Genomic DNA, 10792 nt, shown 5'->3' on the forward strand with positions numbered 1-10792 from the left:
TTATTTTCTTTGAGTAATTACTTCTTTTTTTTTTTTGTTGCTTGTGGTCCTGTCCCCATTAGCAAGATTTCCAATCGCTACCTATTTCAACAGAAAATATGGAGAAATCTCTGCAACTGGGTCACAGACTGCAGTAAAAAAAAACAACTGATGGGGTTACCTTTTTATCCTCTTTTGTCCACGTAAAAAAAGATTTGGGCTAAAGTTAGGCAGTGCCTTAAGTCTCTCGGGTGTCTGGTTATGAAACATTTGTCCTTGAGTTCCTAGACCTACATATCCATCTTATTCATTTTTTAAAAGGGGGTTCCTGTCTTATATTGCATCTGGAAAACTGGGAAAATCCTTTATAAGGGTTGAGGAGAAATCATGGCAGTAAGATTTGTACACCTAGCGTTTAAAGAGGTCAGTAGATTTTTGGCTATGACACTTTGACAGAAGCCGGCCAAATGGCCAGCTTGTGGCGGCCCGGCTGCAGCACACACGGGCCGAATTTTTGGCCAGTGTCTATTTAACGAGCCGCTGCCGTCCGGTATTCGACCCCTGTGTACTGGGCTTAAGAGATTTAAAGGGGTTGTAAAGGTACAATTTTTTTCCCCCTAAATAGCTTCCTTTACCTTAGTGCCTTTACCTTAGTGCAGTGCTCCTTCACTTACCTTACCCTTCAATTTTGCTTTTAAATGTCCTTATTTCTTCTGAGAAATCCTCACTTCCTGTTTTGTCTGTAACTCCACACAGTAATGCGAGGCTTTCGCCCTGGTGTGGAGTGTCGTGCTCGCCCCCTCCCTTGGACTACGGGAGAGTCAGGACGCTCTCTACATTGCAGATAGAGAAAAGAGGCTGTGTGTTAGTGGGTGCTCTGACTCTCCTGTAGTCCAAGGGAGGGAGTGAGCATGACACTCCACGCCATGGAGAAAGCCTTGCATTACTGTGTGGCGTTACAGACAGAAGCACAGGAAGTGTTGATTACTCAGAAGAAATAAGGACATTTAAAAGCAAAATCGGAGGATGAGGTAAGGTAAAGGAAGCTATTTAGGGGAAAAAATTGTACCTTTACAACCCCTTTAAGTGGGATATAGACTGATCAGGACCCAGACACATTTTGTTAAAGTATGGGCAGGCTGGTTGTACTGAAGTCCATCAGTACAACGAGCCCGTTGGCTGTCATCAGCAGTTATCATTGTATCTGGGAAGCCCTAATAGCTAGGAAACCCTCCCACTGTCTCATGGCTCATTGGGAGGGATTTCCCCAACACTGAATGTGCTGATGCGAATTGAGCAATTTTCTTTCCTTCAACCCATGGTTGTAGCGTAGTGTAGTGTAGTGTAGTGTGTATATATAGCCTGCCTTACCCTCAGCTGCAAGGATCTGATTTTGTAAACTGTATCCTTGAGCGTGTAGGTAACGCTGCACGTCACAATAAAGAAAAGAAACCAAGCGTGCCAAACCTTAATATTTTGTAATTTAATTGGTGATTTGTCCAACACACACCACAAACACCATCCAGATTCTAGTTCTGGACACTAAATAGGTGTTCTGTCATTGAGGAACATTTCTAGTCCCTGTCATCCATCGCTTTGGACTTTTAATAAGCATCCGGGTTCTTTGCTGTAATTGTTGCTATCACCACAAGAAGTGTTCTCTAGACCAGTGTTCCTCAACCTTTTTTCAGCCAAGGAACCCTTTAAAATGATGTACAATCTCAAGGCACACCATTCTAAAATGAATAAAACAAAAAAAAATAGTTGTATATATTGCAGCTTCATGCACACATGGGCAACCCAACACTAGAGGCAATTTATTCCTTCACCTTTTAAATTCATCCTCAGTTTCTCTCTCTTTCTCTGCTAACATGACACCAGAAGGATACTGTACACTCACTGGATGTCCTCCTTATTAACAGATGATTTCATTGGCTGTTAGGATGCCAGTGGCTGGCCCGCATGGTGCCCAAGGTTGTAATGCTGCATAATAAAAATGTGTGGCTTTGTGTAACAAAAAGGCAGGCTTGGTTCACTTGTTTGCCTGTTGACAATTTTTCGAGCAAATTGTGGCATTTTGCCAAAGCAACCCGAAGAACACAGAAGGCGCCACAAGGTGCCATGGTACCCTGGTTGAAAAAGGCTGCTCTAAACAAATCATGATCTTTCCAGAACTTGTATGTTTCATACATGCTGTCAAATGTATGCAATTTTAAAAGTGATTCTAAAAGTTCTCATAGCACAGTGAATAATGGGGGGGAACTAATGTGCAAAAACCACACTAACTAGAGCAATAAGTATTAATGGAAAGGGATTTCTCTGTGTAAACAGAAAAAACACTGCGCTAACGTGTGAAATCTATTAAGTGTCAAACCATGTGAAATTAAATAAGAAGCTGCCAGTATTAATTACTAGATACCATAGTAAACAAGAAAGCAAAAAAACTAAATAATACAGCGCTACTAACTTGACCTGTGAAAAATATGTGTGTGAGACAAATAGCCAATAATAATTGTGAACATATAAAGTGAATTAAAAAAATGAAAGTTCAGAATATAAGATCCATCCAAATGAATGAATGAGTATAGTATATAGAATAGTCCATAAAAAATCAGTGAGTTGGGTCCATCTAAGTAACCACCAGTATCTGCGTTTAAAAAGATCCTCCACTGGAGATGAAGAAGAAAGACACCCAATGCGTGGGAAATGAAATATAGTATTAATGACTAATAAAAGCTAAAATAACACTAAAATAGCACTAAGCAGCAGTCACGGCAATATAGTGCTCACACACTGAAAGAAATTGATAAATAAGAGGGGTAATGGCGCTTGCTAATAGGCAAAATGATAATAAATGTATATAATGAAATCTAAAATACTGCTTCAATCGCAATCCAAGTCCAAATGAGACAAGCCAAGTGAGCCAAACAAAAGGGGATGTATCACTTCTAATCAATCAAAACCCTCCATCAATCAACAGGATGATGAGGGGGTAGGCTTGTATACAAATAGCATGTTGTGTGTAGTAAAGATGTCTCTGCTCTCGGCCGCGTGGAGAGATGATGTCACCACCGGCTCTCCTCCTTATGCGTTACGTGGCTGCACACTCATAGGGTCCTATGAGTAAGTGGCGCGTGCAGCCACGTAATGCGCAAGGAGGACGAGAGCAGAGACATCTTTACTACACCCTACATGCTCTTTGTATACAAGCCTGCTGTAAGTGCATTTGCTTTTATTTATTAAACGTATTAATCAGTTTCACGCTTTGGAGCTTTTATTTGTTTATGGAGAGCCATCTACCCTGAGAGCTAGTTGCTGGGACCTGGGGATCACAAACCAGAGGGATTGGTGTGACGTTGGCAAATAGGCTAGCCGGGAGTCTTCCATCACAAACGGAATCTGCTGTGCTATTAAGCCAGCAGTATTGGAGATCTATAGGCTTTTTTTAAGCCTTTCTGAGGTGAGAGGCTTGGGGAAACGGAGCACTTGTTCTGCACGTTATGCCCCGTGGGACCTTGTGTGGAGTCAAGCACTTTATTGGAGCACTTATGCACTTTGAAAAATACTGTTGATTGAGGCACCTTACTGTGATTTATTTTGGACACTTGATTATTATCATATTCTAAGCACATATCTTGGAGTGTGGAGTGTGCACAGACTCACATCTTATTCTTCTTGTCTTATTTTTTTTTTTTTGCACGTGTTGATACTTACATTTTGTTATGCACCTGAATCATTATTGGCTCTTGGTTGCCACTTTATGTTTTTTATATTTTATATATTAATTTTGTAATTGTCACATTTTTCAATTATTTTTTCATTTACTTGGATTATCGTTATTTTTAGTAGCCAGTTGGTGGTACTCTTATACACCACCAATTGGTTCATATTTACACTAAACATCACTCATTATACCCCCCTCATCATCCAGTTGATTGATGGTGGATTTTGATTGATTAGGAGTGATACATCCCCTTTTGTTTGGCTCACTTGGCTCACCTCATTTGGACTTGAATTGCGATTGAAGCAGTATTTTATATTTTATTATATACATTTATTATCATTTTGCTTATTAGCAAGCGCCATTACCCCTCTTATTTATCAATCTCATAGCACAGTGCAGCCCCAATGCTTTTCTTTTCGAATTCCCCCCCTGCTCCTTCCTCTTGACCAGTGCTCCCATCAGCAAGCCGCTAAGACACAGAGCTGTGGCTTGGCCCTGCCCCCTGCTCCCTCTTTATTGGCTCACTGGCTGTAATTGACAATTGCTCCCGCTGCTGTGTCTCAGTCAATGAGGAGAGACCCGGGACATCCGAGGCTCCCTTGCATCTTGCAGGATCGAGAGGGGGATCAGGTGAGTATTAGGGGGGGGGAGGGAGTAGCACACGGAAGGTTTTTACCTTCATGCATTGAAGGTAAAAAAGCCATGTATGAAGGTAAAAAAGCCTTCAGCCTTTACAGCCATTTAAAGTTGGGGCTATTTTAGTCACAATCATTTTTTTAATTGACTAAATTCAGCCCATAACTAGAGTTGAGCGGACACCTGGATGTTCGGGTTCGAACCCGAACTTTAAAAAAAAATGCACGGAGGTCCCCCCAAATTCAATAACCAGACCCTTTAGGTCTGGTATGGAAATTAAGGGGAACCCCGCCGTCAATTTAAAAAAAAATGACGTAGGGTTCCCCCTAAAAATCCATAACCAGACCCGTTATCCGAGCACGTTTGGGTTCGCTCAACTCTACCCATAACTAATCCAACAAGGACTTTTTCAAATTTCAATGAAAGACTTCCTCATGAACTTGGCATTAAAAGGAGATCGTTGGAGACCTTTTGCAAGCCTGGGTTCTTTGGAAGGGGATAGCTGTCAACAAATAGAACTAACAGTATGGGGAAAAATAGGCAAAATAAATAGATAGGAGCGATATGTGGGACAATGACAGCCTCACCCATTTTTTGCCATGACTACAAGCCATACAACGTATCAATATCATTACCCAGGAGTGCCACAGGTCTTTCAGGAACCTAGAAACGCTACTGCTGTCAATATATATTTAAATGTCACAAGATAACCAAACATTGCAATGCAGATATTCACTGCATGTGATACAATAAACAACATTTATTCATTTAGTTTCAGCATTTTTGTACATTTTTTTTTCTAGACAAAAAAATGTTATCTATGAACCCTGGATGACCAGAGAACACAGACTACATTGTATTAAAGAGAGATGCTCTATATCACAAAATCTTACATGGAAATTTAAAACAAGCTCCACAGTATTAAAAAAAAAAAAATAATAATAATTACAGCCCACACCTAAACAATGTAAAACAACATTTTGAAGTGCATTTCAATTTTGTTTGGCTAATGTTCATGTAAAATATTGTATACAAATTTCTTCTTTTTTTTTTTTTTTTTGTGAAGTGTAACTCCACCTATAGAGAAACATAATGCAGTGCTTGTTGTGTGCCATGACAATTCGTGAGCATGGCCAGACTGTGCTGACCATGTGGTGGTCTTAAAGGGGCATGGTTAAAGAGAACCAGAGGCTACTCACTGCATACATGGGACACACATGCCATAATCCTTGTACCCACAAAATATGCTTGGATCTCTGTGCCACAAATGAATCTCACAGACACACATAAACCTCAGCACGATCATTTAAGAAATTGAAACACTTCCATTAGATATGCTATGGGAAAGCAGGCAGGAACCCTTAACAACTAATTTAACTATAATAAATAATTCAGACAAGTGTTGGAATAAATACGGCTACGTCTGCTTTATTATTGGTTTTAAGACACTATTTATTCATTATAACAAAACCAACTCAATAAACCTTAAACAACCTAGCCACTATGGCTCAGACTGCATATAATATGTTCAATAACCACAAAACCTAGGGAATTCCCAGGGAAAAACATATAATATGTTCAAAACTATCCACACAATATAATTAGATAAACTTTAAAAACCGATTTGTCCCCCTTTTGTATTTAATTTTTTTTTTAAAACAAAGGTGACACCATCACATAATTACAGCCGCAACAAAGGGGGAGGGGGGAACACCACAAATCCTGTCTTCTAAGGCGACTGCCTGACTGAACGGAACTCCCTTTATATAGCCCTAAACTATACTGGATCTGGCTAGATAGAACTGGACAAACACCCAGTACCCCTAAAAGCCCGGGAATATCGCATATAATCCTTCCCCAGGCTATGTAAGCACCAGGTGTTCTCATGAGAGCCTTTGCAGGCTCCCTAAGGTGGGATTGAAACTGCCCGTTCTGCCGCTTTCCCATGAGAAAAGTGGGAATTGAAACCGTCTCCCACTTTCCTATCATTCTGCACACAAAGTCTAGAAATGGTGCTAACACTTTCTCTGAGCTTACCCCCAAAGTAGGATGGAAGGCTAAAATAAGCATAATTTTAAATGTTGCCCTTCCTATACTTGCTATTTACAGTTTAAAAAAAAATCTCACAAGAAATACCCTTTTTAAAATCTTTTTCAAAGTAGTCACATGACCAAAATGAAAAAGAGAAATCACCGCTCTAGGATACTAATCAGAAAGTCTCTTCACCTGATCCAAAGCCACGGGTGCTGGCAATGCATAGAATGATGCAAAATTAAGGAACAACGTTCTGGACAGCCGCACTCCGAAAATAAATAGCTTTTATTTTAAAATAAAAAAACACACAAAAAGCATGCCACACCAAACTTTAGTGCTTATTCATAGCTTAAAGGCTAAAGTTTGGTGTGAAACGCGTCAGCTTTTTACCCCGTCTGCTGTGGCATGCTTTTTGTGTGTTTTTTTATTTTAAAATAAAAGCTATTTATTTTTAGAGTGCAGCTGTCCAGAACGTTTTTCCTTGATTTAGTCATATGACCACATAGCTCCAGTGGATGTGCCTGTCGGTACAGGTCCTTGAATCCTTAGAGCATGGACATCATCCCACTGGTGTCTAATGTTCTAAGAAGTTGTAAAGCCCTCAAAGAGGAGAAGATTTTAAAAAGGTACTGACATTGAGTTTTCTTATAAACTGTATACAGCAAATATAAGAGTAGTGGGAGGCAAGTTTAAAACCTTGCTCATAGCATTTCCTTCTACTTTAAATGACTTGGCAACTAGCAACTGTTTTCGACAATGAACACTTTAGTCAATTGTATGTAATTAGTAATAACCTGTAGTGTGCAGGACTGTATGTAGCATCAGCTTGGCCCAAAAACAAATGTTTTAGGGTAAAATGAAACCTGGTTTTAAATTGTAACTAAGAAACAAGTTTCCAGGAAAACAAAATAAGGGAAAGGTTTCCCTTTTTTTTTTTTTTTTCCCTGGAACCTTGTTTCTTAATTTTAGTAAAAGACCATTTAGGGGGAAAGGGATGCAGGGCATATATAAAGGCATCTAAAGGCTCTTTATAGCTCACAAAGCATAAAACTCTTACACTTTTTTTAATTTATTTATTATTCTCTTCTTTAGTGCGTTGTATAGTTGAAAAACATCTCTGTATATACAGAAGAGTTGCCACCAGTGGCGGCTGGTCCCATCAATTGTTGCCACTGTGCCCATCAATTGTTGCCACTGTGCCTATCAATTGTGGCCACTGTGCCATGCCATCAAACGCAGCCACTGTGCCCATCAATTGTCGCCACTGTGCCATGCCATAAAAAGCAGCCACTGTGCCATGCCATTGTCGCCACTGTGCCATGCTATTGTCGCCACTGTGCCATGCCATTGTCGCCACTGTGCCATGCCATTGTCGCATGCCATTGTCGCCACTGTGCCATGCCATTTTTGCCAATGTGCCATCAATTGTCGCCACTGTGCCTATCAATTGCTGCCAGTTTGCCCCCTCAAAAACCGCCAGTTTGCCCCATAAAATGCCCCAAGATTGCCCCCTCAAATACCACCAGATTGCCATCCTCCCTCCACGCTCCCTTTATTGTCTTCTCCCACCCTCGATGTCACTTCAGCCAATCGGGTTACCGGTAACCAGACCGGGTGAACCTGATTGGCTGAGACGCGTGTCAGTGTTAACCAGGGAACGCACACCCTGTGCGTCCCCTGGTTAACTATTTGGAAGCCGATTAGAGTCCACAGGCTGTAATGGGGAAGCCTATCGGAGCCGCTGGCTCTGATAGACACTTCCAAAACCAACCAACTGCTGGTATTCAGATGACCGGCGCTCACCAGGGGGCCGGCCATCTGAATAGTGGGCAGCAGCGGCGCCGGCGACAATACATAGATTCATGCAATGCATGAATCTATGTATTGTTGACTTGAGCGACGGGTGCAGGGGAGAGAGATGACGGCGCTCCTGCGCCCACTATGGACGCACTGCCACTGGTTGCCACTAATGGCACAACCATAGTTTTCTTCTAAAAATATCCCAACATATGTGGTGAAACTTGTATAAAAGGGATTCATAATTCAGATTGTGAATTAGGACAGCATATTGTGTAAATACTGATACATAATGATCTCGAGATCTGTAAAGTGTTTTTTGAATCAAAGAACTCTAAGAATTCCCTTATCAAACACTTTCTCATAAAACCACACCCCGTTTTTCTTATATCTTGTATCTCCAGTTCAAAAGGTAGAACAGCAACAATGTCTCTGTGAAGAACTATCCCCAAAAATATGTGTTTCCCAAATCAACCAGATTCTTTTATTGGAACAAGCTAAGAAAATTCTTCCTTCAGACATTTTTTCATAACATCAACATTTTTAAACTGTATACAAATTGTCAGATGTGTTCATAATTTATGTTGAGTATTCAAGACGTTTAATTAGAAAGACTTGTTCTCCACTTTTAGATTCATTTTTTTTTCTTGGTAATGTCAATAAAATAAGCTTTACACAGCGATGTGTTTAGATTTAATTCTTTAGTCTGAGAATTACAAACAAGACACAGAGGCATAGTCAAGGCCCTTATATTTTTTCCATGAAATGATTTGCTTTCAGTACAGTTTATTTATTGCTGCATTTCAATCTTCAATGAACTAAAGTTCAAGGGAAATATGTTTTGAAGATAAACCAAACCTTTCTTCTACTGCAGTTTTGTTTTCTTTCATAAGAAGTTGCATGAAACCAAATCTGCATCTTTTGTTCCATAGAACAGACAGGTTTTTTGTGGAACATGACGTTATGGATTATTTTTCAGCGAAGGCGTGTTTACTTAAGCACTCTTTCTTTAAAGAGAAATTCATTGGGATGGCAAGCTAGTGAAACCCACGTCTGCAGAGCAAGTCTATTCAAAACACATGATTGAAGAATGTGGTCACCTGCGTAAGCGCAGGTTCCAAATTACATGCAAGCGAATAGAATAGCTGAGGTTTCGGGCATTCATATATGGTTTGAATCTATCTTGAATTATACCTTTTTCATATACTATACATAGGTCATTTATTTTTTTGTGATCGTGACACATACGGGAGTCAGTTATCTTATAATTATTTAACTTTAGAGGGAAACAATATTGTACCAATCCTAAATTAATGTTTGCATGAAACAGTTTCTAAAGCTGAACATCGTTCAGTGAGCTTTTTTATTGCTCTGTGTGAGATAAACGGTCATATTTTACAGTTGTCGCCAGAACATAAGATGAGGGGAAATCTTCCTGCAGGAACATCAGTTTCATTGACACCTTTCTAAGTGGGAATTTCCTCTCACCTATGGGAATTTCCTTTCACATGGGTGGACGAACGGACCGTTTATTACAAGTCCGATTACGGACTTGTAATGTATCCCTATGGGATTGCAGACGTTAGCGGATGATGCATCCGCTAACGTCCGCAACGATCCGCGTCCGCAAAGTTCCGCTCTTTCAGACGGAAGAAAACCCTATTTGGGATAGACCGTCGGAACGGATCGGATGAATACGAACACACGGTCCGTATTCATCCGATTCCCCATAGGGGAGAGCGGAGCAAAGACAGGGCGGTCTCTGCACAGTGTGCGGGAACCGCCCTGTCCGCCTACAGCTCAGCGGGGATTAACGGAGGAATCCCCGCTGGGCCAAACGGGCTAACGGAGCGGATCAATACGGATCCGCTCCGTGTGAAAGAGCCCTTAAACAGATTTCCTAATGTGCTTCCAAAATAAACAATGAAGAAAAATCTTCTAGCAGACACAGACAGCATAAAAAACCTGACAGAAGTTTTGGCTAATATCTACTTTAATACAAACAACATTTTGGGCTTTGGTTGCACTTTAACCACTTCAATATCGGCACTTTTGCACCTTTCCTGCCCAGACCAATTTTCAGCTTTCAGTGCTCTCACATTTTGAATGACAATTACTCAGTCATGCTATACTGTATCTGAACAAATTTTTTTGCATTTTTTTTTTCACAAATAGAGCTGGTGGTATTTATCCACTGCTGGGGTTTTTATTTTTTGCGATATAAGCAAAAACAGAGTAAAAATTTTGAAAAAAACCCCACTTGTTTTAGTTTCTATTATAAAGTTTTGTGAATAAGTAATTTTTCTTCATAAATTTGAGCCAAAATGTATACTGCTACATATCTTTGGTAAAAATAACCTAAGTTAGTGTATATTATTTAGTCTGTGTGAAAGTCTACAAGCTATGGTTCCAATCACTAAAAATTGATCACACCTGATGTACTGACGGTCTATCCCATTTCTTGAGACCATGACAAGCCAGGAAAGTACAAATACCCCCAAATGACCCCTTTTTGGAAAGTAGACCAAGGTATTTAGTAAGAGGGATGGTGATTTTTTTTTATTCTTTTTTTTAAGCTGCATTTTTTTTTTCCTACAATTTTTTTTTAACCACTAAGACCCG

This window comes from Rana temporaria, chromosome 9 (genome assembly GCF_905171775.1).
Source record: "Rana temporaria chromosome 9, aRanTem1.1, whole genome shotgun sequence".
Taxonomy (NCBI): domain Eukaryota; kingdom Metazoa; phylum Chordata; class Amphibia; order Anura; family Ranidae; genus Rana; species Rana temporaria.